Below are 24,099 nucleotides of genomic sequence, written 5' to 3'. Positions count from 1 at the left end.
GCATCTACGATGGCAAACGAGGTCTCAACCCGAACCTCTAATGGCTTCTCACGCCCCAATCCGATGTCTCTCCCCCCTCAATTAATGGTGCCCAACCATCGAACTTGTGGCCCTCCTCAACCACCCAATCCTACTCCAACTCAATTTCCCAATACTTTTGCGCCCAACGATGCTCTATTGGCTTGGTTCAAAAGCGAATTCGGAACTGCAAATGCCATTATAGACCTTCTATGCTCTCATCTTCGATTGGTTTCAGATAGGCCCTCTCAATATGACTCAGTTTTGCCTTGTATACATCAGAAGAGACTAAATTGATTTCTCAATCTGAAAGTTTCGAGAGGTGCCTTTTTTGGTTTTTCAAAAACTGAACTCAAGCTTATTTCGGTTTTTAAAAAACCAAAAATAGATAGTTTTGTAATTTTTTTTAAAAAAATTGTTATGAAGTAAAAAAAATAGACATATGTGTAATAACAAAAAGTTTTACATAATTTCTGAATAACTTAAACTAAAACAAATATTTATATAATTTTCCTAAAATAAGAACCAGTAATCTAAAATTATTATTCATAATTTGTAAATTTACATTTTTACATATGAATAATCTCATATTCTATACACTTCAAAATTAAGTCCAAAATCTAGCTCCAAAATAAATCATAAAGAGGGGACTCCTACTCATAAAAACCGTGTCCAAACACCAAACCTTTTACGGAAATCCTCTCATGTGAAATGGGGGGCTTTTAATCCCTCAACAGTGAGGATGATATTTTCGCATGTCATGGCTTTTCTCTGTGCCACTAACGACCATCTACATTATTACTGTCGGTCGAATCCGTACTCACCGTACGTAATACCTGCGTACGCGTCAAGCGGACCCTCCCATTCCCGGCATCACTGTACTTTCCCACCCTTCTGCTCAAAAAAAAAATCTTTTTTGGATAATTCTCTCTCTAAATATCCTTTTCCCATTCACTCTCTGTAATTCCTATTTTCTCTCTCTTCCCATTTTTTTAATGTAATTTGCCTTTTTTTCCTCTAGGTAAACTGTCCCCTCTCTCCTCAATTCCTAGGCCCAATGCACTCTTTCCCTGAAAGTTTGAAGAGGATTATTCTCTTCAGGTTATTATCGTCATGCATTACTTGCATTTGCAAATTAATACTTCATCAATTCCTGTCGAAGATTAATGGTCACATGAATACTTCATCAATTCATGTTGAAGATTAATGGTCAAATGAATACTTCATCAATTCATGTTGAAGATTAATAGTCTTCAGAGAGATGGTTCAGTTTCCCTTACAAATGAGTGTTCTTGAAAGAGCGAAAATAAGAGAGTTTTGTCCAAGTTCAGTTTCATGGATTCATGGTTAATTTTCCCTTCTTCAAGTTGTAGGAGTAATTGATGATTCACAGTTCTCAATTGAAGAAGAGGAAGCAGATTGCACTGTTTCCTTTTGCCCATAGCAACAAGACGATGCTATTTGCCCGAACTCATGTTCCTTTTTCGCTTCTTCAAGTTGCAGGAGTAATTGATGATTCACGGTTCTCAATTGAGGTTACAGGAGTAATTGATGATTTACCATTCTCAATTGAGGAAGAGGAAGTAGATTGTACTGTTTATTACTCTTGATTCACAGTACTCAATTGAGGAAGAGGAATCAGATTGCACTGTTTCCTTTTGCCTGGCAAGAAGACGATGCTATTTGCCCGAACTCATGTTCCATCAGGCTTCAGCCATGACAGAAAGGAAGAAACATCTCTTTGCAATCCTCTGCGCCCTTCTTTTGATCTTCACGATCTCCGGTTCTTCATCCTCATTCAATCTCTACTGCCTTTTAACTGCTGGCTTGCCTTCAAATTTTGTTCATAAAGGCCCTTCTTATCCTCCTGTGTTGGCTTATTGGATTTCCGGCTCTCATGGTGACAAGCGTAGAATTCTTCGCCTTTTGAAGGTAGTTTACCACCCAAGAAATCAGTATCTTCTTCACCTTGATTCGGAAGCCTCTGTAGCAGAGAGAGAGGAATTATCAAGAGAGGTTCATGCTTTTAGGGTTTTCATGGCTTTTGGGAATGTTGATATTATTGCAAAGGGTGATCGTGTTGATTTTGCGGGTTCATCTTGTTTGGCTTCAATGCTTCATGCCTCGTCCATTTTGCTTGGGGTTAGTAGTAGTTGGGATTGGCTCATTACTCTTACGGCATCGGATTATCCCATTGTAACACAAGATGGTATGTGATATTATTTATTTTGTTTGTATCTTTTATAGTTCGAAAGTGGTTTGTGATTTAGGTGTTCTTCTTGTTGATCTTTTATGTCCAAGGGTTTTTCTCTTCATTTACCTTGCATTTCCTGGTATAAACTGCATGTGCAATGTTTGCTTGGGTCCTTGAATATCTCATCTTGATGTATTTGATTATAAAAATTACTACGATTCTAAAGGTTTTCAAAATTTACCAAACATAGTTTCCCATTTAACAAACTGGGAGTTGAAGCAAAAATGGTCCCATCTTTCTTTCTTCTAAGTCTGATTTGGGAGGTGGATGAAGCGGGGCTAAAAGATGATGAGATTCCCAATAACAGTGACGAGTTGATTCTAAAACATTAAACCGTATGAATTATGGTCCTCTTGTTTCAAGGCATGTCTATTGACACTATCTCAAGATAACATTTGCCCACTATGTTATTGAGGTGCATTAGTGTTATCAAGATCAAAGTAATCTTGATTGTTCAAATGTACAGGAACAGCAAGAACAGAGTACCAACGAAATAGATGATAAAAGTGATCTTGCTCGTTCAAATGCACAAGAACAGTAAGAACTAAGAACCACGAAACAACAGTCTATTGCCTTGCTTTTTTGTGAAATAGAGAAAGAGAGAGACTGTTATGAAACTATTTGAAGTAGAGGTTCAAATCAGTTAAATAGAGAGTCTAGACTCCCTTTCAAATAATGGAAGCTAACTGTTTGAAGTGTGTGTTCTTGGACAAATCATGTCTTATCGAGGTTAACAATCATATTTTTATTAACAACCATAACTGCTCCCCACTTTGGGTTGTCCAATGGTCACGTTGGTTCAATTTTTTAATATTTGAGTTAAAAAATGAACCACGCGTCCATAGCCATGGCTGATAGTAGGCGTAACTGACACACCCTTAAGCATGGCCAATAGTCGTCCCCCACAAGGTTGTTAAATGCGGGATGGAATCAATTCTCTAGGGGGGTCCACTGCATTTTGCACCTGGATGTGGTGCTTCACTTCTAATGTGGTCAATAAATTTTAAAACTCTAGGGGGGTCCACTGCATTTTGCACCTGGATGTGGTGCTTCACTTCTAACGTGGTCAATAAAATGTAAAAATAAAATATAGAAAATATAAGAATATAAAGGTTAACATGAATATGTGATTTGTGTGATAGTAGGCATTTTAATTTGGTATTGTATGAAATACATCCATTTTTTTGTCATTGATAACCTGATAAAGAGCAAAAGAAAACAATCTTGTTTCTGTTGCCAAATGTAATTACCATGTAAAATTAATTAATCCATTCCACTCATTAAATTGAATAAAACACAAAACAATATACCAAGTTACCAAACCTCTTAAAAAAAATAAAATAGCATCAAGCACGTAATAACCGATATCAAAAGATACTAAATACTAAAGACTAATTGTCTAAAAGTACTCAGAAGTGCATAAGATCCAAAGGCCAAAATTTCATGACAAAAAAAGTAAAATTTTTTGCCCAAAGATCCTTCAAAAAATAGCATAAAAATCAAGTCGAACATTTGCACAAAGAATCCACAGAATTTATCCTATTTAAAAAAAAAGAACAAAAGAAAATCGTTCTTGATTTTTTCGCTTTAACCCCCTTAGAACCATGAAAAGCTGGTTCTAAGGAGCTTTTGGGGGCTCTATACCTCCTCCAAACTCTTTTCTCCCCTTGTGGGGGGAATGTCCAGCATGGTTCGGAGAGCACCTTTAGTCTGTGTTGTGAATGGAGGCCCCCCTATAAAGAAAGAAATGGTTCTTCCCATGGTGGAGTAACCGTAACCATTGACTCTATTTATTATTATGGTAAATCAGTGCATCAAGATGTCAATCTGAAATCTTATTTCGCTTTGATATGTCCACCACTAAACCGCCGTGATGTGCTGCCTATGCAGGCGCATCATGCTAGCTCACTTAGGTGGCCATATGCGGTGCACGCCCATGGTTGCACTTGCTTTGATGGTCGCATTTAATAACCGCGTCACCCATAACCACGGCCGATAGTCGTGCTGCCGATAACCATGACGATAACTGTGGCCAATTATATCTGAGGCTAATGGCATTAGCTGTGATTAAGAATGTGTGTGGCACGAGTTTACATGTGCACGGGCTAAGTGCACCTCATGTTCTGTACAAAGTGTATCTCAAGCGCCCCTTCTCTCCTTTGTTCAATGAACATAAAGGTGAAAAGGATTTCTCTATATATACTTCGTCTCTCATTCTATTTATCAATGTGGAACTAAATACCCTACCATTCTCTCATTTTTATGAGACAAAAGTATAGTTTACAAAATTGTAACATTTTGAACTTATATATTTTAAAAGAGTAATGATCCTATGAGATCCTTCCACACCCATGTGTGTAGGACCCCAAAGGATCACTATTAAATTTGGCACAGATCTCTAAAAAAGTTATCACATGGGTGTAGGACTTGACTTTTCTAGATATTTGTGCCAAATTTAATGGTGATCCTTTGAGGTCCTACACACATGGGTGTGGGAGGGTCTCATAGGTCATTACTCATTTTAAAATACCCTAAAGTATTTTTTCTACTAAAAAATACTAACATCTACATCTTTTTGTCAAGAAAAGCACAACCATGCACATTAATATAGTGCTGTATTCTCTCTTCCAAATTATTCTAAAAAAAGATGCATTTGTTGTCATTGGCATCTTCATCCTTGGATTTAAAGTATATAATCTCATGAAGTACCTTTGAATGTTAACACATTCTGTTTTGGTATCCAATGGGTTTTCTTTGTTTTTTCTTTTTTCATCTTCATGATCATAGATAGTTTTCATGATTATTTGATTTGGTTTCAACAGATTAGTACTCTTATGATTATATTGACTTTCAGAAGAGTTATGTCAAACCAATTATAGATTTACACATACATAAAATGCAATTTACAAATTTATAGAACATCTACAAACCACATTGAGTTATATTATACAAAACATCAAATATCCTCATAGGGAGAGAAACTACTAATATATGATGATCAGATTGACTTTAATTTACAAATTAATTGATCTCTTTATTCTTGTCATGGTTGTTGGGAGTGGGAGTGCGAGCGTGGGATCGACACATGGTTGAAGCTCTATATCTTCATAGCGCTTGGAAGCGTTGTTTGGGAAGTGGGTTTGGTCATCTACTCCCTCCCAAAGGCATGTTGGTCATCTACTCCCTCACTTAAAAGACCTACTTTGGAGGATTTTTTCAATCTAAAATTTAGGGAACCAACTAAGAATCACTATATGATTATTGTTAAAAGAAATTTTTTTGAATTTTGAGTTTTGTTTGACTCATGATGGGTTTAGGTAAAATTTTATGTTGGCTTTTTACCTAACACAACCATGCCCCTTTACCTGGGCATGGGATGGGTCAAGGGAAAGTTTAAGGTCATCATCCTTTTTAGACCAAAAAAGACCGCACTTTTTGGGTCGATAATCCAGAAAAATGGAGAGATCAAGAAAGATGTCGCACATAGAATTAGAGCTGGGTGGGCGAAGTGGAGATGTACAACTGGAATTTTATGTGATCACCGCATACCAATGAGGTTGAAGGGCAAGTTCTATAGGACAGCGGTGAGACCAACTTTGCTTTATGGGGTGGAATGTTGGGCAGACAAAAAATAATATACCCATAGAATGAGTGTAGCAGAGATGAATATGTTGAGATAGATGAGTGGCAAGACAAGAAGGGATAGAATTCGAAATGAATCTATTCGAGAGAATTTAGGCGTGGCATCAATAGGCGATAAAATGAGAGAGAGTAAACTTAGGTGGGCTGGCCATGTGTGGTGCTAACCAAGTACATCAATTGTAATGAGGTGCAAGTTAGTTGAAGTGGAAGGACTAAAAAAAACAAGGGGTAGGTCCAAAAGGACATGGTTGGAAGTAGTCCGAAAATATATGGGAACTTATGGCCTCACTTATGATATGACCTTTAATAGAGCAGAATGGAGAACCATGATTCATGTTGTCGACCCCAATTAATTGGAAAAATGCTAAAATGATGATGATGATGAGTTTTGTTTGACTCTTTAGATCTCACCCTTCGAAAATTGGATAGTCATTGTTCAATCTTAAGAGATCATATTTTTTCTTACATAAGAGTGTCCAATTGAGATTTTCTTCTTTTTTTTTAGTCTCTAGATTGAAGAGGTTGCATCCCCAAAATTTGGGGTCCTAAAATTACTCCTACACTAGGTTTCACCCCCAGTGAGTAAATGCATAGTATACTCCTGTGGGAGTATAAAATCTTTTGGCTATATATACAAATATGTATTAGTTATTCTAGGATACACCATATTAATGGTGAATGTAGAATTTTCTGTCCAGAAATTTTTGACAATCGAATGCCTTCACAAATAGAAATTACATTAACAATGGATTGTTTTACAACTTTGAAAGGATGTATTTGTAATTTTAAATTATTTGTAACATTTTTTTTGAGAGAAAGTTAACTACTTGTAATATAATCATCATTCAAGTCAAAGGAGTCTTTTTAAATTTGAATGAGTTTTTGATGGATTTTGAAAAAACAAAAATACCCTTCCTAAAATACATGAACTATTTATAATCAAAAGTCATTTTATACAATATAAGGGCATTTTATGATCAAAAGTTTTGGAGTAAGAAATTCTAAGTTCACTATTAGTATGGTTTATTCTAGAATAACCATATGTATATTTAGTCATTTAAAAAATGATAAATTTGTAATCCACTTGATAGCGTCATCAACACATGCATAACTATTACCTCTAAAGCTGAAAGTCCCATAAAAAATTGCAGAAAATGAGATTGGAGGGCCATGATAAAAACCGAACTTAGGAATCGCTTGAGTCCGTAACCAAGTGAGACTTGGCTATTCGTTGTAGTGAGAACCGCCCAGTTGTAGACTATCATGGCAATTCCTCTATTTGGGACTCTTCGAGACTAGGGAGCCCCAAGTCTAAGTCGACTCGGGTAATTTGAGTCGATTTGCCAGTTTTCAACTACTTATCCAAATCACAACCATGAAAATGGAAAACAAAAATCATTTGTAAGTGGTTATTAGTTAGAAACTTGTCGAAAACAAAAAATATTTCATAGTTATGGAGATCTTCTAAGTAGGGGCTGCTTTCGCTCTCATATCTCGTTCAGGGCTCCAAACATGGGATATCAATTCTAGGTGATTCCTTGATATTAAGGGTCTTGATATGGGAAATCAGAGATCTCAATCTTATGTTATTGGGACCCAGATCCTTATACCAAAAATCATCGTTTCATAAGTCAGCAGCATTGCGATTCCACCAAGATGGAATCAAGTATCCTGGTGCGAGTTTCAATGACACATTTCTTGGTTCATATACAAGGGGTGTGGATCACTGGATCTCAATTTTTCTATGACCTATAAACTCTTTAAATGCCATGATTTTGTAAATACAATGTAAAGAAAAATGGCTCGCCTAGTGCCTAGGCGGCTGCCTAAGCAGGCTAGGGGGATTTGGGTGCATCGCGTAGACCTAGTCCGCCCTTCTAGGCACTGGGGTTTGGGTGCATCGTGCAGGCCTAGGCAGCCCTTCTAGGCACTTGGTCTTGAGGTGCGTGCCCAGCGCATAGGCAAGCGCTCAGGAGCAAAAACACTCCTCATGGAGGGGCATTTTTCCATTTTTACCCCAACATAAGGGGGTTTATTTGGGTTTTATATGTCCTAAACCCCCTTTTTTATGTATTAGGTGCAAAAATAAAGAAGAAAAACACACATTTTTGCTTTCCAGTTACTTTCATCGGTTAATTCGAAGTTTTGAATTATGTATATGGAGTATGGAGTAAGGACTGGGATGGTAATCGTGGTACTGGTATGGAGTATATGGAATGTGGACTGGAATGGTAATCATGGTAATGGTATGGAGTGGATGGACTATGGCCTATGTGTTATGGCGTAGTGCCCTTCAGGCACTGATAGACCAATGCCTTCGTTTATCACCTGAATATGTTGATTCACGGTGTCAAGTGCTTGCACTTGCAATCTCGTGACTCAACCAGTGTGCTCTATGGTGTTTGGGTTGGGTTTTGTACTATAGAGTATGGATTAATTAGACTATAATTTATTATTGTGAATTGTGACTTAGACTATATGATTGTAATATTTTCCTTGTGATTATGTTAGTACCTAGTGCTTGTAGTCTAGTCTACTAGTGGACTAGTACTGAACTTGAATGTTAGATTCTATTTTCCTATTTTTCTTAATGTATTATTAACAAATTGTCCAAATCTCAAATTCTTTGGTTTGTCTTTGGAGTTTGGATTGATTGAACGTAAAAAATGTATTCAAAACGTGTTAATATACTTTTTTACACATAATTTGGTCCTAAAACATATTTTTTGGACATCTCCCACCCCTATTTCTTCCACCTGGGGCGCTGGGCAGCCAGGAGCCCTCCATCCGTGTAGGTGCCTCCCCAAGTTTTTTTAAACATTGCATATATATTTTGTAGTTCATAAATTTACACACCTTATGAATTATGACTTGTTCCTAATTTCAATAAAAGGCAACAAGAAAGCGCAAGGAGAGAGAAGGAAGTTGGGATGAGATACAAAGGAATGCATTGCGGTTCTATTGAGGAATGAGATCATGAAAAATACGATGAACTTCCTTGGGACTATTATATTGGGTCTTGTCCACTTCCCTAAAGGGCTTCTATTGCTTAATTGTTGGTTAAGTAAATCGCTTCATACATGGAGTTGCCTTATTAGTGACGGAATAATATGTATGTTTGGAAATTTGAGGTCTCTCTCGTGTAGAGGTCATTTAACCCCTAGCAATCTTTGATGGAGGAGAGCTATGGGGAATTTTATTTGGCAATGTCCTACTCTTTTTTTTCTTATTTTGCAAAGGAGAACTTATCATATTGGTTTGTAGTATCACTACTCATTTGTGATATCTTACTCCATTGGTTACAAAAAATCCAAGAGATTTTCAATGAAATGATTTTTGTTTACATTGATACCTGGCTTTGTGAATTTGGAAAAGTTAAAAACTCTATTAAATGGAACTCACACCTAGATCATAATACAATGGATAATTGAACTTCGGGAACCTTGATCCTAACCCGGCGGAATTCCATCCTATAAGGGATCCACTCCTTTACAGATATGGAACTCGATCCCTAAAAGTCAAGGATCTCGATCCCTACATTTCCCCATGTACAGAACTCGTTCCCGGGACCACATGACTTCGCAGCTTCCTCGCTCCATACTTTCACTTTCAATCCCAAAGTTGTTTTTTGCCCCACCCTGGTAATTGTGAAATATAGCTAAAACCAAAGACGACAGGTTCAAAATTCAAAATTTTCTGAAACGTCCCCTAGGGTCGAGATTCTTTCAAATCATATTCATGCCCCATTTTTAGTTTGGGATCAAGATCCCTATAAGATAGAGAACAAGCTTCCTTGTTGAGGGAGAGAGCTCCACTCAGGCTCTGACTCTGGCTCTGGCTCTAGCTCTGGCTCGGATAGCCGGAGCCTTCCAAGGGGGTTGCCAACCCCCCAACTATACTCCCTGCATCCATGGTTCATTTCATCCAGTTTGCATGGAAGTTGCTTAGTAGCTGCTATCTCATAAAATTTGAGTTCTCATAGCTAGCACGTACCTTATTTTGAGAATTTGCTTAAGTAAATAACTGATGATTTTATTATGTTTGCAAATATTTATTTTTATGAGTATGAATACATTAAACAATTGATGCACCTAAAGCAGTTAGACTTGGGCACTATGGAACAATTAATAATCATTATTGAATGATGTTTCTAAGTACAATATGCAATTTAACATCTCAATCTATGGGAAGATGTTTTTGACAATACAACCCGTCCCCTTGCAGTCACCAAAACTAATCTATCTTAGATGGGATTAATAAACAATAGCCTGTTTGTGATGTTCATAACTTGAAACATAAATTACAGTAGAGAATGCAACAATTAGAAAACTCCATCGTGGCTGGTCTGTAGCCCGGTTAAAGGGGGAGGGTTATGTTAGGTAACCTAGTGTAAAACTTTACTACATTTTTTTATGAATTCAGAACCGATGTTATATGCTCAAGCTAAGCGATGCGCTGTTCTAACACTTGGGTGCGTGAGAAATGAACAAGGTTTAGCTAGAGCATCCCCTGAAAAACGACGTGCTGCAACGTTTCCCAGTTGAGGTGATAAGTAATGGTTCCCATGCCATTTTGAACGAGCATTGGTAAAGAAGCTAGTCTAAGAGAATATGATTCGTCTAGAAAATTTAATAGTTAAGAATATGGAGTTAGTGGATACGATGAGATGAAGGAGAGTTAACATAGCTTGCCTATAGGACACTAAGTGGTAAGGGGTAAATGCTAAGGAAATTGATGGATATAAACTTTGGTATAGAGGAAAGGATAATAATAGAAGTGGCGCAGGCATAATAGTAGCCAAAGATTTATAGGATAAAATAGTAAATGTTAAAAGTATAGGTGATAGGTTCCTATTAATCAAACTTATGTTAGGAGATAATTAATGTAATAAGTGCTTATGCGCCACAAATAAGACTGAAGGATAGGTTTAAAAGACAACTTTGGAAGGACATGAATTAGTCCAAGGAATACCAAATGGAGAGAGAGCTTTCTTAGAAGGGGATTTAAATGGTCATGTGGGAAAATCTATGGACTAGCAATCAGAAGATCTACTAACTTGCAGAAAATTATCCCCATAATTCTACTTTCACGGCCCAAAAATTTCTCAACCGGATCTGTGTAAGATGTAAACAATCCTTAATATATAATTTTAGAAATAGAAAGTTTCATAACTCTTTGTGATTGGTAACATATACACATACGTTCTTTAAAGCCATCTGCTTGTTGATTATATTTAACTTTGGAGAGCATGTTACATGGCTTGAATTCAAGCAGTCTTGATACTGTTGGATTTACATCTTCAGGTAAACTATGCACTTTTTCAAGAGAGTATTGTGCTTCAACTTTTGTTTTCTATCCTTCTAATTTTGCTATTAGGTCTATGATTTCTTTGCATATAAGAAGCCGAACCTAATTCCAACTCCTTTTTGGGGAAAAGTTGTTACAATAAGGGACCTGCCTTTGTCTTTCCAGTACCTCTCAAATTAGTACTAGATAGTTACAATTTTTCTAGATATGCTTAGTACTTGCTTAATAGCTCTTTATATATTTTTACTATCATAATACCTGTGGGAAAATTGTTGATAGAAAAAGTAGTAATTATGGGAAAATATTATAAAAGAAAAGGGAACTATGTATATTATATTGGTGAATAGTTCAAAAAGTGCAAAAAAAAGTGAACAAGATGAAGTGGATTCTAATCAGACATTCTACCATTATTGTGATTTCTGGAAAATCTTGAAGTGTGAGAATATCAGACCACATGCTTTTCAATAATATTTTACTTTTTGGTTTCTGACAATGAGAATGACCATACTTTCTAGGGCAATGATTCTTCCAAAGTGCTCATATTTTTGCCATGATGTTTAAGGAAAAGGATAACTAGAGTAGGGTTTTGATTTTTGGCCATTTGTAGAAACTCTGAAGGCGTGGTATTGACTTGTATTATCTCAAGGTTTCAATGAGTTGTCTCATGGATTGGTAAAGGATCCAGTAAGTTGTTGGTACCGCCACATAGATTGCAGAAATTGTTCCCTAGACTTCCTTTTCACTAGAGTTCTCTGTTTGCGGCATTCTTCGCATACTTGAAAATAAACACTTGAGCAGGTATGTTAGCTCCTATGATTAGACCTGATCTCCAAGAACTTTCCAAATTATATTGGTACTGTGATGGCCACCTCTCGTATCATGCAACCTATTAAAGTTGTCTTATTTGCTGGTTTTCTCATATTTGATGTCAGGTGAATTTATGAATATACACGTAGACTAAGTGTAGCTGAGATGAGGATGCTGAGATGGATGAGTAGAAAGATAAGAAGGGATAGAATTCAATATAAATATATTCTGAAAAATTTAGGTGTGGCACCAATAGGAGTTGAAATGAGAGAAAGTAGACGTAGGTGGGTTGGCTATGTATGTTGCAAACCCAGTACAATACCCGTTAGGACGTGCGAGTTAGTTGAAGTAGATGCGAGTAAGTTGAACTAGAAGACCATACAAGGGCAAGGGGTAGGCCCAAAAGGGCATGGTTGGAAGTAGTGACAAAAGATATGGGGAGTTTAGGCCTCACTGACGGTATAGCCCTTAATAGAGCAGAATGAAAGATCAGGATTCATGTAGCCAAATCCCAATTAGTTGGGAAAGGGCTTCGACGATAATGATGATGTCAGGTAAATTTATGCTCATTTATGAATATTTCCCCATTCTATGTCTAGTATTCTTTCGTTTTTGTCTAGTATTGAACTGATTTATCGAATAACGCTCAAGCATTTTAATATCCCATTTAATTGGCATTTTAACTATCATGTGCTACATGTATCTTGATGCTGCAAGAAGAAGTGGGGGCAGGGGAAGGGAACAAATTAATACTCATGTGTTTATTTGTGATGCAGATTTACTCCATGTCTTCTCATTAGTGCCGAGGGATTTGAACTTCATAGATCATACCAGTGACCTTGGGTGGAAAGAGTATGCAAACTCTGTTGTTTATGTTATTTTCAAAATAAAAAATTGTTCGGTTGTTTTCCTTTACTGGATGTTATGGGTCTTTATAGTTTCTGCTTCTGCAGGGATCAGAGAGTCTGCCAGATTGTAGTGGATCCACAGCTCTATTTGGTAACAAGATATGATATTTTCCATGCATCAGAACGGAGACCTACCCCAAATGCTTTCAAGTTCTTCACAGGTCAGTCTTCTCTATAAATTTGCTTGTTGTATACATTTTTTCTTTATGTATCCTTGCACTATTCATCAAATCAATTGAGTTTCTTGTCCAAAAACTCTTCTCTTTGATTGCTGGGGAGAGAAAAAAGTAAGAAGAACAAAGGAAAAGCCAACCTCTCAACATCATTGGTCTTGCCAAATCTCCATTGATTTTGGATTAGCAATTATTCACTCTGACGCATCAAACTCCCAATTTTGATCTCAGCTACCCATTTTGATAGCTGTTTTTGTCTTTCATAGAACTAATACCTCTATTGAGTATATCTTGCTTTTTAATTTGGTAACAATCTATGTTAACAGGTTCCCCATGGCTTATTCTTAGCCGGGTCTTTGTGGACTTCTTGGTATTGGGTTGGGATAACCTCCCTCGAACCCTCCCCATGTATTTCACTAATGTATTGATCGCCAATGAAGGCTATTTCCCCACACTTATCTGCAACTCTGTGGATTTTCAAAACAAAACAGTCAATAGTGACCTTCGACACATGGTTTGGGACACCCCTTCTAAACCAATGCCTCACTATTTAGGTGTAGAAGACTATGATAAAATGCTAGAGAGTGGATATGCCTTTGCTAGGCAGTTTAAAGAAGATGAGCCAGTTCTTAATAAGATTGATAAGCGGTCTTGAGTCGTGGGTCCAATCGAGTGGTTCCTGATGGCTGGTGTTTGGGTAGTAGGTGGGGTGACCCATGCTCAAGCTGGGGTGACCCCAATGTTTTGAAGCCTGGTCCTCAGGCTAAGAGGCTTGGTGCTTTGGTGTCAAAGCTGCTCGCAAATGGGACTTTAGAGTCTAGGCAGTGCGTGTGAGTTTCCTTTCTCTCTCCCCCCATCTCCTCTTTTGAGAAGGCATCTTGATGTGTTGCAATTCTTTCTCTACCCTTTTATGGGTCATCAATTTTCTCTCTCGTTTTTAAGGGTCTCTCTCATGCTAGGTTCTGATGAGACTCTCTCAGGGGTTATTGGTTATGGTTACTCTTTCAGGGGGTTTGTTGGTTCTCCACTCTTGTAATTGTTTTGGGAATTAAATTAGTTTTGTGGTGATTTGAGGTATTTTACTGGAGCAAAGTTGTGGTCTTGTGGAGGGCCGAAGCAATAAGGGGGGAATTTAACGTGGGCAATTTGCATGGTTCGGTGGCGCATAGTGGGTATCATCACCTTTTTCAATTTGTTCTTGTATACTTAGATGGGATGATTGAAGAGCGTAAATATAGTTGCTGCAATGCCTATCAGCGTATTCAGGATCCTATAGGTCGTTAAACTGGTGGGACTGGTCATGTCATTTGCAGAAAATGTATCCGTACACTTTTTTGGGTTTCATTTCTAGACCCAAGGTTTTAAAACATTTGTGGTATAGAGATTCATATATTATATTTTCTAACCTCTGGATTAGCTTTGCCTATCTTTTTAGTCCAAACAAAAGTTCGAATGAATTTTTTTTTTCTATTATTTTATAAACCCCTTGTCTTTCTCTCTTCTCATTTTTCTCACAAATTTTTTTTTCTAATATTGAAAAATAGATTTTTTTTAATATTGATAAAAAAAGAGAGGCTTGGGGAGAAACTTGTTTGATAATATGAAGTGGCTTCTGAAAGTTGAGAACTTCTCAACCTTTCGTGTTTGATAAAAATGAGAACCCCAAATTGAAATTTTTCATCTTCCCACACCCCTGTGTAAAAAAAGTTCCGACCCAAAGGTCGGAACCTCAAATATGAAGCTCTAAACTTCCTCCCCATTCGATAACCTAGAGCACCCCTCCCCTTCGATAAAACCCTAATCTCTGAGCACACTCCCGCCCCCGCTGAGCACCCACCCCACTGAGCACTCCTCTCTGTGCCGCTGAGCATCCACCCCGTTGAGTGTCCCTCTTTTTGCGACTTCCCATCTCGCCGTTGAGCCTGCAAAGCACGCCACTATCTCAGGCAAACCTGTGATCCTTGCCATTGATCTTGAGGTATGCACTTTATTCTCTATGTTACTGATCATTGTGTTTGTTCTTGAGCTCTTGAAACAAATGGCTCTTATTATTGATCTCTGTGTTTGTTATTGAGCTCTTGAAGCTTAGAGTTCTTATACCCCATGATTTTAGGGTACAAGTTTTTTTGTGGCATTTTCTCTCTCTGTTGACTCCCAATTTGGGTCTTCTTAGTTTTTTTTTTTTCTCTCTCTTTCTCTTTGTTACTTTCTCACTGTTTGAAAATGGGCAATGGATGTTACTTGCTCATGAAATGCCTTGTGTGCCTAACGTTATAGAAACATTGTTGAAAGTGAGAGTGCTTTAGAGAGAGAAATAGAGAGAGTGTGTGTTTGAAAGTGAGTGCTTTAGAGAGAGAAAGAGAGAGTGTGTTTTCATGGCGGATTTCTGATCTTTCTCTCTACCAAATTTTAGCAGGTACCGCCTTTTCTTAGTTCTCGGGTTTTTCTTGTCTGCGCATCTTCTAGTTTCTCATTTTCCATATGCTTGGGCCTTAGTTTTTGCAATTGCAGAGCTTGATTGAGAAGAATTATTTTCATGGATTCATTTACTTATTTCTTGTTCTTTATTTTGAAGGTTATCATTATTATTATTTAGTCTAGGTTCTTCTCAATTTCATTTGCAACTCTTAGGAACTTTTGACAATACAGAGCTTGATTTAAAAAAAACAAAAAAAAAACTTTTTGTGGGTTCATATATCTTGCAATTCACTATTGGTTTTAGTTTTTTCTATTTTTTTATGTAGCTTCTACTTCCAATTCTACAAGTGTAGGGGCATTAAATTGCAGAGCTTGTATGAAAAAGTGTTTCTTGTGGATTTGTTCTCTTGCATTTGGTTCTTTTTTGTGAGAAAGTTAGCCTTTTCTTGAATTTGGTTCTTGTTATTCTTTTCTTTCTTTTTTCTTTTGGTTCCATAATCTTATGCCTTCTGCATCTACAATTCTTGGGACCTTAGTTTTTGTAAAGAGCTTGATTAAGAAGAATTATATTTATGGCTTCGTTTCTTCCATTTTGTTGGATTGGGGTTTCTCTTTTCACCAGGATACAATTTTCCGATTCTGCAACTACTAAGCCATACCTTCTGCGGTAAAAGATCTTGGTCGGGAAACATGCTTTTTGTTTGCTTCTATTTCACCGTGATTAGGTTAGAAACTTAGAGAACTTGAGTTATAGAGAGTTGATTGTGCCCATCTCATATATTTCAGATGAGAAAAATGGAAGAAAAATGTATTTTCAGCAATTTTTTCCATTAATTTTATTAGGTTTTAAGGTTTATTTCCAAAATGCTTCAAGGTTTTTAAGACTTCCTTCCAAATATTATCTTTAAAAGTTTTTTTTTCCCCCTAAGACCCATTTTATCTATTCCCTACTTAGAATCAAATCAATGTGGGATTTGCAGGCTCCATGGAACATTTTAGTCTGTCTTTGCAAATTTTCTGTTCTTATTGAGGAACTTTTTTTCTTTTTCGATTTCGTCCATTTTTCTCTAATTTTATGCTACATGGATCGTATGTTGTTCTGGAACTTTTAGGGCCCATCAAGTTTTTTTGCAAACAATACACCTCACCTCAACTCATCCATTTAATCTGGCTTTTGGTCAAAAATTCGGGGAAACTTGCTTGAATGTTTCATTTTCATGAGTCTTCACCATCAAACAAACAAATTTCATCAGGCTTCTCTAGTTTTATTTAGAACTTCAAAAACTCGACTTCTAGGAATTAATGACCCTTTTTTATATTTTGTGGTAGAAATTCAGTGATATGGAGCTATTAGGTATTTATGTTTCTTGGCTGCCTGGAGGTTCTTGTATTCTATAATGTGGACTCATTTTCTCATGTTTTCATAATTGTTATTTTTTTACCAATTCAGGTGGGTCATTATTTGCATTTCTTTGACAAATGACTTAAATGGCAAACATATTCCGTAATAACATTTGAGGTGCTTAGTTCACATTGTTTGAAGAGGCTTAACTATAATTATATCATGTTTCTTTTTTATCATTACTTGTTAGATCAGATTTTAGAATTTTTCAGATTATCTATGTGATACTGATAAATTGTTTCCATCCCTAGTTTCTTGACTAAACAACACAATGTAACTTATGTTTGTCATAAACTTGATTTTATCTCTTAAATGTAAATACTACTTGGGTAGAGAAGATTTCTCATAAATGGTGATTATTCTTTGCTCCTAATGATCCATTCATCACCCTTAAGTGTTTAATGTTTGCTGGAACTTAGTGTTTCTATTTGATTATTTGGAGTCGTATTCTTTGATCGTGGATTATTTGATTTTTGTTCATTTCTCAAATGTTGTTGTACTTTGGGCTTCTCTTTTCATGGCTGTTGATTAATGGGTATAATATATAATTTGCTCAATGTCTAGAAATAACCATGCTCTCTCTCTCTCTTACATCACGCACACGTGTGTGTTGGTGAAATTGAAGTATTGTGAAATTGAAATATTGGGTTGGTTTTGAAATCTTATGCGAGTGCTTCTATGATGAATTCACTGATGTAGCTTCTATGTATTGGATATGAATTCTCCTTGGTAATTATGAATGTTTAATGTTCTATGAATCTATCAATACAGAAACTCCAGTATGGCCTTTGTGAAACTGTCCATGCAAATGTGGTAAATTGATTGTACTTGAAGGTTTTTTTTTTTTTAAAATTGGTAAAATCGGTAAAAAAAAAAGTTTTTTTTATTGAGCTTTGATATTTGAGATTTTTCTGAGCTTTTTTTGAGTTTTTTCTGAGCGAAAATTGGTAAAAAAAAAGTTTAGGGCTTTTTCTGAGGTTTTTCTAATCTTTGAGCTCTGATCAGAGTATGAATACATTATAAATTTCATTTATCTCTGATCTTTGAGCTCTGATCAGAGTACGAATACATTACAGTTTAAGGTTTTTTTTGAGGTTTTTATTTTTTTTTTTAAATTGGTAAAATCGGTAAAAAAAAAAAGTATTTTTTATTTGAGCTCTAATATTTGAGCTTTTTTTGAGCGAAAATTGGTAAAAGAAGAAGTTTAGGGCTTTTTCTGAGCTTTTTATGAGGTCTTTCTGATCTTTGAGCTTTGATATTTGAGCTTTGATCAAAGTACGAATACATTAAAAATTTCATTGAGCTCTGATATTTGAGCTCTAATCAGAGTACGAATACATCACAGTTAAGGGCTTTTTCTGAGGTTTTTCATTTTTTTAAATTGGTAAAAAAAAAAATATTTTTTATTTGAGCTATGATATTTGAGCTTTTTCTGAGCGAAAATTGGTAAAAAAAAACGTTTAGGGCTTTTTTTCAACTTTTTATGAGGTTTTTTTTATCTTTGAGCTCTGATATTTGTGCTCTGATCAGAGTACGAATACATTATAAATTTCATTGAGCTCTGATCTTTGAGGTCTGATCAGAGTACGAATACATTACACTTAAGGGCTTTTTCTAAGGTTTTTCATTTTTTTAAATTGGCAAAATCAGTAAAAAAAAAAAGTATTTTTTATTTGAGCTCTGATATTTGAGCTTTTTCTTAGCTTTTTCGGAGTTTTTTCTTAGCTTTTTCTGAGCTTTTTCTGAGTGAAAATTGGTAAAAAAAAAAAAAATTTAGGGCTGATTTCTTTATAGATGCATGAGTTATGAATGTGCTTGATACAGATGCACCAGTGTTGAATATATGTAGTGCTCAAGTTATAACAAGTTACTGTTGAATGGGCTGATTTCTTGCTGCTTGCATTGTGCATGTGTGTTTGAATGGGCTGATTTCTTAGTTCTTGCATTTTTAATTATGTATGTTTAAACTATTACAGGTTATTGTTGAATGGGTTCGTTTTGTACATGGTTTTCTTTATGGATGCATGAGTTGTGAATGTTGCTTGATACAGATGAGTGCTGAATATAAGTAGTGCTTAAGTTATTACAGGTTATTGTTGAATGGGTTAATTTCTTGCTGCTTGCATTGTGCATGTGTATTTGAATGAGTTGATTTCTTAGTTCTTGCATTTTTAATTATATATGTTTAAACTATTATAGGTTATTCTATGTATGTTCAAATGTCGTGTGCCATTATAATCTTGTCGAGAGAGTGAGAGAGAGAGAGAGAGAGAGAGAGAGCACAACATATGATTATATAGAATATAATAGATTTGTTGTATCTATATTTTAGAATGGATCCAAGCACGTCATCAAGCATACAAAATGAGAATATAGGATCCAAGAGAAACTTGCAATGGATACAGGCAGAAGAGGATCATTTCATTGAACTTATGGGAAAAGAGAGTAGGGCTGTATCCAAGGCAAGGGGGGGCGGGGGGGGGGGCGGGGCTTTAAAAAAGGTTATTGGAAACGGATGGTAGAATCGATGACAATTAAATTTGGGCCATTAAACACGGAAAGTAGGTTAAAGAGCAAGTACAAGTTCTTCAAAACCATGTGCAGTGACATAAAAAAACTTATGAATGTATCCGGGTTTGGATGGGATGCAAGGAGGAGGATAGTAACCGTCGACAGTGCCGTTTGGATTGACTACTTAGCGGTATGTAATTACTCATTTGCATAAGCTTTAAAAATTTTGAATATGTTCAAATACGAATATCGCTAAAAATAATTTATGACCTTTTATATGTAGGAGAATGAATGGGCAAATAAATATCATAACAAGATGTTGCCCGAATATTCACTCCTCAGTAAGATCTATGTGGGCAACACAGCAGATGGGATGTACAAATCGACTGAGGGTGGCATTACAATTGAGTCAGAAAGGCCCGAAACTCCATTCTCTAATGACCCCCTTGTAGAAGTCCAGGTCCAATCTAGCTCATCCTCATCTGATGACCCAGTATCATTAGGATAAAAAAGACGACGTTTTCATACTCCTATAAGAACACAACGCCGATCAAAGCAACCCACCTCCAATTACTCCATGACTAAAGTCATGATAGAGGTGATCGATAACATTAAGATGCTAGCACGTGAAATCGCAGGTAACAGCAGTACTCTTGTGGTAGATGTTCCGTCCAAAGTTAGGAGAGACGCCTTAAAGACTGTTGAAGACATGTGGAGAGCAGGTGAACTTGGTGATGATGTTTTTGTAACGGCGGCAAGGATCTTCCAAGATTCTATAAAGGCAGAGATGTTATTAAACTTACCAGATCCAAGAATACTAAAGGCTTACTTGGATGAAGAAGTGAAACACCTCTAAATACTTGATATGTTTACTTTATATGGTTTCCATATTATAAATATGTATGTGGATGACTTCTTTCATTTGTAATTCGATGGCTTCTTTCATTTTAATATCAAAGATTGTTTCATGGTTTTCATTATGGATGTGGATGACTTCTTTTATATTATGGTCTGATAGAGATTATTTTATGGTTTGTATTTTATAAATATGTATTGGATAAATTCTTTCATTTGTATGCGGATGGTTTCTTTCAATTTAATATTAAATGTTGCTTCATGGTTTTCTTTATGGATGTGGATGGCTTCTTTCTTATTATGGTTTGATAGAGTATATTTTATGGTTTGTATTTTATAAATATGTATTGGATAAATTCTTTCATTTGTATGTGGAAGGTTTCTTTCAATTTAATGTCAATAATTGTTTCATGGTTTTCTTTATGGATGTGGATGGCTTCTTTCATATTATGGTTTGATTAAAAATATTGCTTTAATTTAAGGTGGGTGTCATCTTCTATTTCTAGTTATGGATCCTCAACAGCGTCGGTTGGTGGTAATCTTATATCTTACATATATAATGTGGTGCATTATATGTTGGTATATCACTATGCAAAAGAGGAGAAGGCATGTTCTTACTTCAATTTTTACTTGGGCTAATTATGTCCAATACTTGCTGTCAGGGCACCCTCGTAAGTGCTTTGACCAATTACGAATGAAAAGTTGTGTTTTTATCAGTCTATGTAATTTGTTAAAGTAGAGGATAAACATTACATATACAAGATATTTGATAGTTGATGAACAAGTAGCCATAGTTTTAAGCATCGTCACACACAATCAATGGAATAAGGTGGTCCAGGAACGATTCCAACATTCAAGGTAGACCAGAAGTTACTACTTCCATAGAGTTTTACAAGCCATCTTACAATTGGAACCCTTGTTTCTGCAACCAGCAAGCAATGAAACATCGGCCCACATTACTAGTGATACGCTACGATTTTACCCATATTTCAAGGTATGCGAGTGTCAAATAATTCACATTGTTATTCTCACATCCATTGAGAATTAATATATAATATGTTGATTTTTTCTCTTAATAGGATTGTGTTGGAGCTATTGATGTGACTCATGTCCCTGCTCGAGTTCGTAGTCGATTGCATAATCGTTTTCGAAACAAAAAAGGTTTTTTAAACTAGAATATTATGGTTGCGGTTGGTTTCGATATGTGCTTCCATTATGTACTTTAAGGTTGGAAAGGATCCGCATCAGATTCTAAATTCCTATATGACACAGTTAGTAATGAAGGCAGTACGCTTGCAGTGCTTGAGGGTAACTTCGTTCCTTCTTATGTTTCGTTGCTTCGGTTTGTACAATATTTCTAGTGTAATATTTGGCCTTACAATATACTCATTGCACAAACAAGGTACAGGGAAATATTACCTTATAGATGGTGGGTATCCTACTATTCGTGGTTTGTATCGAAGAGTCCGTTTACTTCAGGCCCCCGAGCTCCCCAGAATCACAAAGAGTTATTCAACAAGTGGCATTCTACGCTTAAAATGTGGTGGAGATGACATTTGGACTTTTGAAGGCTAGATTTCCTGTACTTATGAATCAAATGCAATATCCTTTACGAACACAGGTTGATGTAGTTATTGTATGTGCAATATTGCACAACTATATCATGATGACTCGAGGAGTCGATAGCAGAAGGGAGCTGCGTTTTCGAAGGAGGGTTGAGAGTCAACTCGTAATTGACGGAGATGATGGTTTTTTACAATTGACTCAGAGGCATGTTTGATCATGACGTTGGCGTCAATCTGCGAGATGCCATAGCAACGCAATTGTGGGAGGCCTACCAAAGTCGCTAGCACTAGTAATTAAACATTGTTCTGCATTTCATATGAAATTTGTATATTGTGTTCATTCTATTGCATTTTGAATTATGCATGTTTAAACTATTATAGGTTATTGTTGAATGGGGTTTTGTACGTGGTTTTTGCTATGGATGCATGAATTGTGAATGGTGCTTAATACAGATGTGTCAGTGTTGAATATAAGTAGTGATCAAGTTATTGCAAGATATTATTGAATGAGTTGATTTCTTACTGCTTGCATTGTGCATTTGTATTTGAATGAGTTGATTTCTTACAGGTTATTGTTTATGGGTGCATGAATTGTGAATGTTGCTTGATACAGATGCATCAGTGCTGAATATATGTAGCGTTCAAGTTATTGCAAGTTATTGTTGAATGGGCTGATTTCATACTGCTTGCATTGTGCATGTATGTTTGAATGAGTTGATTTCTTAGTTCTTGTATTTTGAATTATATATGTTTAAATTATTACAGGTTAATTGTTGAATGGGCTGGTTTTGTACATAGTTTTCCTTTTATAGAAGCATCAATTGTGAATGTTACTTGATGCAAATGCGTCAATGCCGAAGTTATTACATGTTATGATTTGTTATTACACATCTAGATTGGAAGTGTATAATATATCCAATGGCTACTCATTTGCATATTCCATGGGGTGGTCCTCGTCCAATGAAATGATAAATGGTATAGAGAGGGATTGGAATCCCCTAGAACAGGTTATGATCACAATGGTGGGTCCTACTTCTTCATCACCACTCATAATTTTATCAAATATGGATTACCTCGATGGACTATAGTTTTCTGTAGCGCATTGGATATTATACATCTATTTTTCTAAAACATCTAATGCCTCTATAGAGTTTCCATTTTTTGACCCCAAATGTCTTGCATATTTTTGTGCACTTCTGACTCTCAAACTTCACTCATAGTTGATCCATTGGGCCACATAGCATGTAAATCTTGAAATGTTCATTGATTAGTGAATTTATTCTATTCTGCATTTTGCTTTTTTTTTTTTTTTTTTTGAAAAGATCTTTTTGGTTCCAATGCCATGATATGAAACATTTTGCAATTTTATTTTCATTGTTTATAAGTACTATATATTTTGAGAAAAGTTGTCAAAAAAAATATATTGAAAAAGTGAATGCACAAAAAAAAAATCGTGGAAACACAAAATCGTGCAAATGAAAAATTGTTACAAGAATCAAATAGAGACTACAAATCTCACAAAGGTAGACTACACTTCTCTATGGATTTTGCTTGTCTTCACGTATGTCCGTACTTTTTTGCAAAAAAAGTAACTATGTGTACCTATTCTTTGTAAAAAAAAGAAACAGAAAATAAGTTACATGATTGCCATTGATTTTTAGGAAACTTCAAAATGATATGCGCTTTTTAAAATTACATGACTACCATTGATTTTGGAAAACTTCAAGATGATATCTGCCCCATGATATTTCTTTTGGTAAGGACTATAGGCTTGTTTGGAAACTAAAATGCACTTTTATCATGTGGTGTTAACTTCCCAAGAGGTTATCAAACACAAACACCAAGAACTTCTTAACTTCCCAAGAGATTACCAAACACAGAAACCAAGAACTTCTTAACTTGTCAGGGAAGTTATCAAACAAAAAAACCAAGAACTTCTTAAGTCCATAGAACTTAAGAACTTCCAATATACAATACCTGAACTTACTTCCAGTTATCAAATAGGCCCGGGGAGATAGATAAGGGGGTTTAGAAAATAATAGAAAAAACAATGTCTTTTGAATTTGTTTTTGGGCTAAAAATATAGGATAAAGTAGGTCTACGAGGTTCGGAGATAATACATGGTATCTCTGTGCCTCTCTATATGTTTTGAAGCATTGGGTTTGTTGAGAAATGAAACGTAAAAACCGTATACAAAGATATTTTCCCTCTAAATTGTTTTGGAATGACTCCGATCAAG

General features: G+C 35.9%; 1 long non-coding RNA gene and 1 other non-coding gene across 2 annotated transcripts; both read left to right on the top strand.

The window, feature by feature from the left end:
* The first annotated feature begins 752 nt into the window (after nt 1-752).
* Nucleotides 753-19,015, top strand: LOC18428073 (beta-glucuronosyltransferase GlcAT14A). The gene is made up of 4 exons (XR_002279954.2): nt 753-2,227; nt 12,805-12,880; nt 12,982-13,097; nt 13,436-19,015. It is a non-coding gene; the product is annotated as a beta-glucuronosyltransferase GlcAT14A (transcript).
* Nucleotides 19,016-19,441: 426 nt separating this feature from the next.
* LOC110006735 (uncharacterized) lies at nt 19,442-22,326 on the top strand. The gene is made up of 3 exons (XR_016047040.1): nt 19,442-19,630; nt 19,724-21,289; nt 21,375-22,326. It is a non-coding gene; the product is annotated as an uncharacterized LOC110006735 (long non-coding RNA).
* The last annotated feature ends 1,773 nt before the right edge of the window (nt 22,327-24,099 follow it).

The sequence above is a fragment of the Amborella trichopoda genome, chromosome 13 (assembly GCF_054954075.1).
Source record: "Amborella trichopoda isolate Santa Cruz 75 chromosome 13, AtrichopodaSantaCruz75HAP2 v2.0, whole genome shotgun sequence".
In the NCBI taxonomy this organism is placed as follows: Eukaryota; Viridiplantae; Streptophyta; class Magnoliopsida; order Amborellales; family Amborellaceae; genus Amborella; species Amborella trichopoda.
The sequence above is the reverse complement of the archived record's forward strand: the minus strand, read 5'-3'. Positions and strand labels throughout refer to the sequence as shown.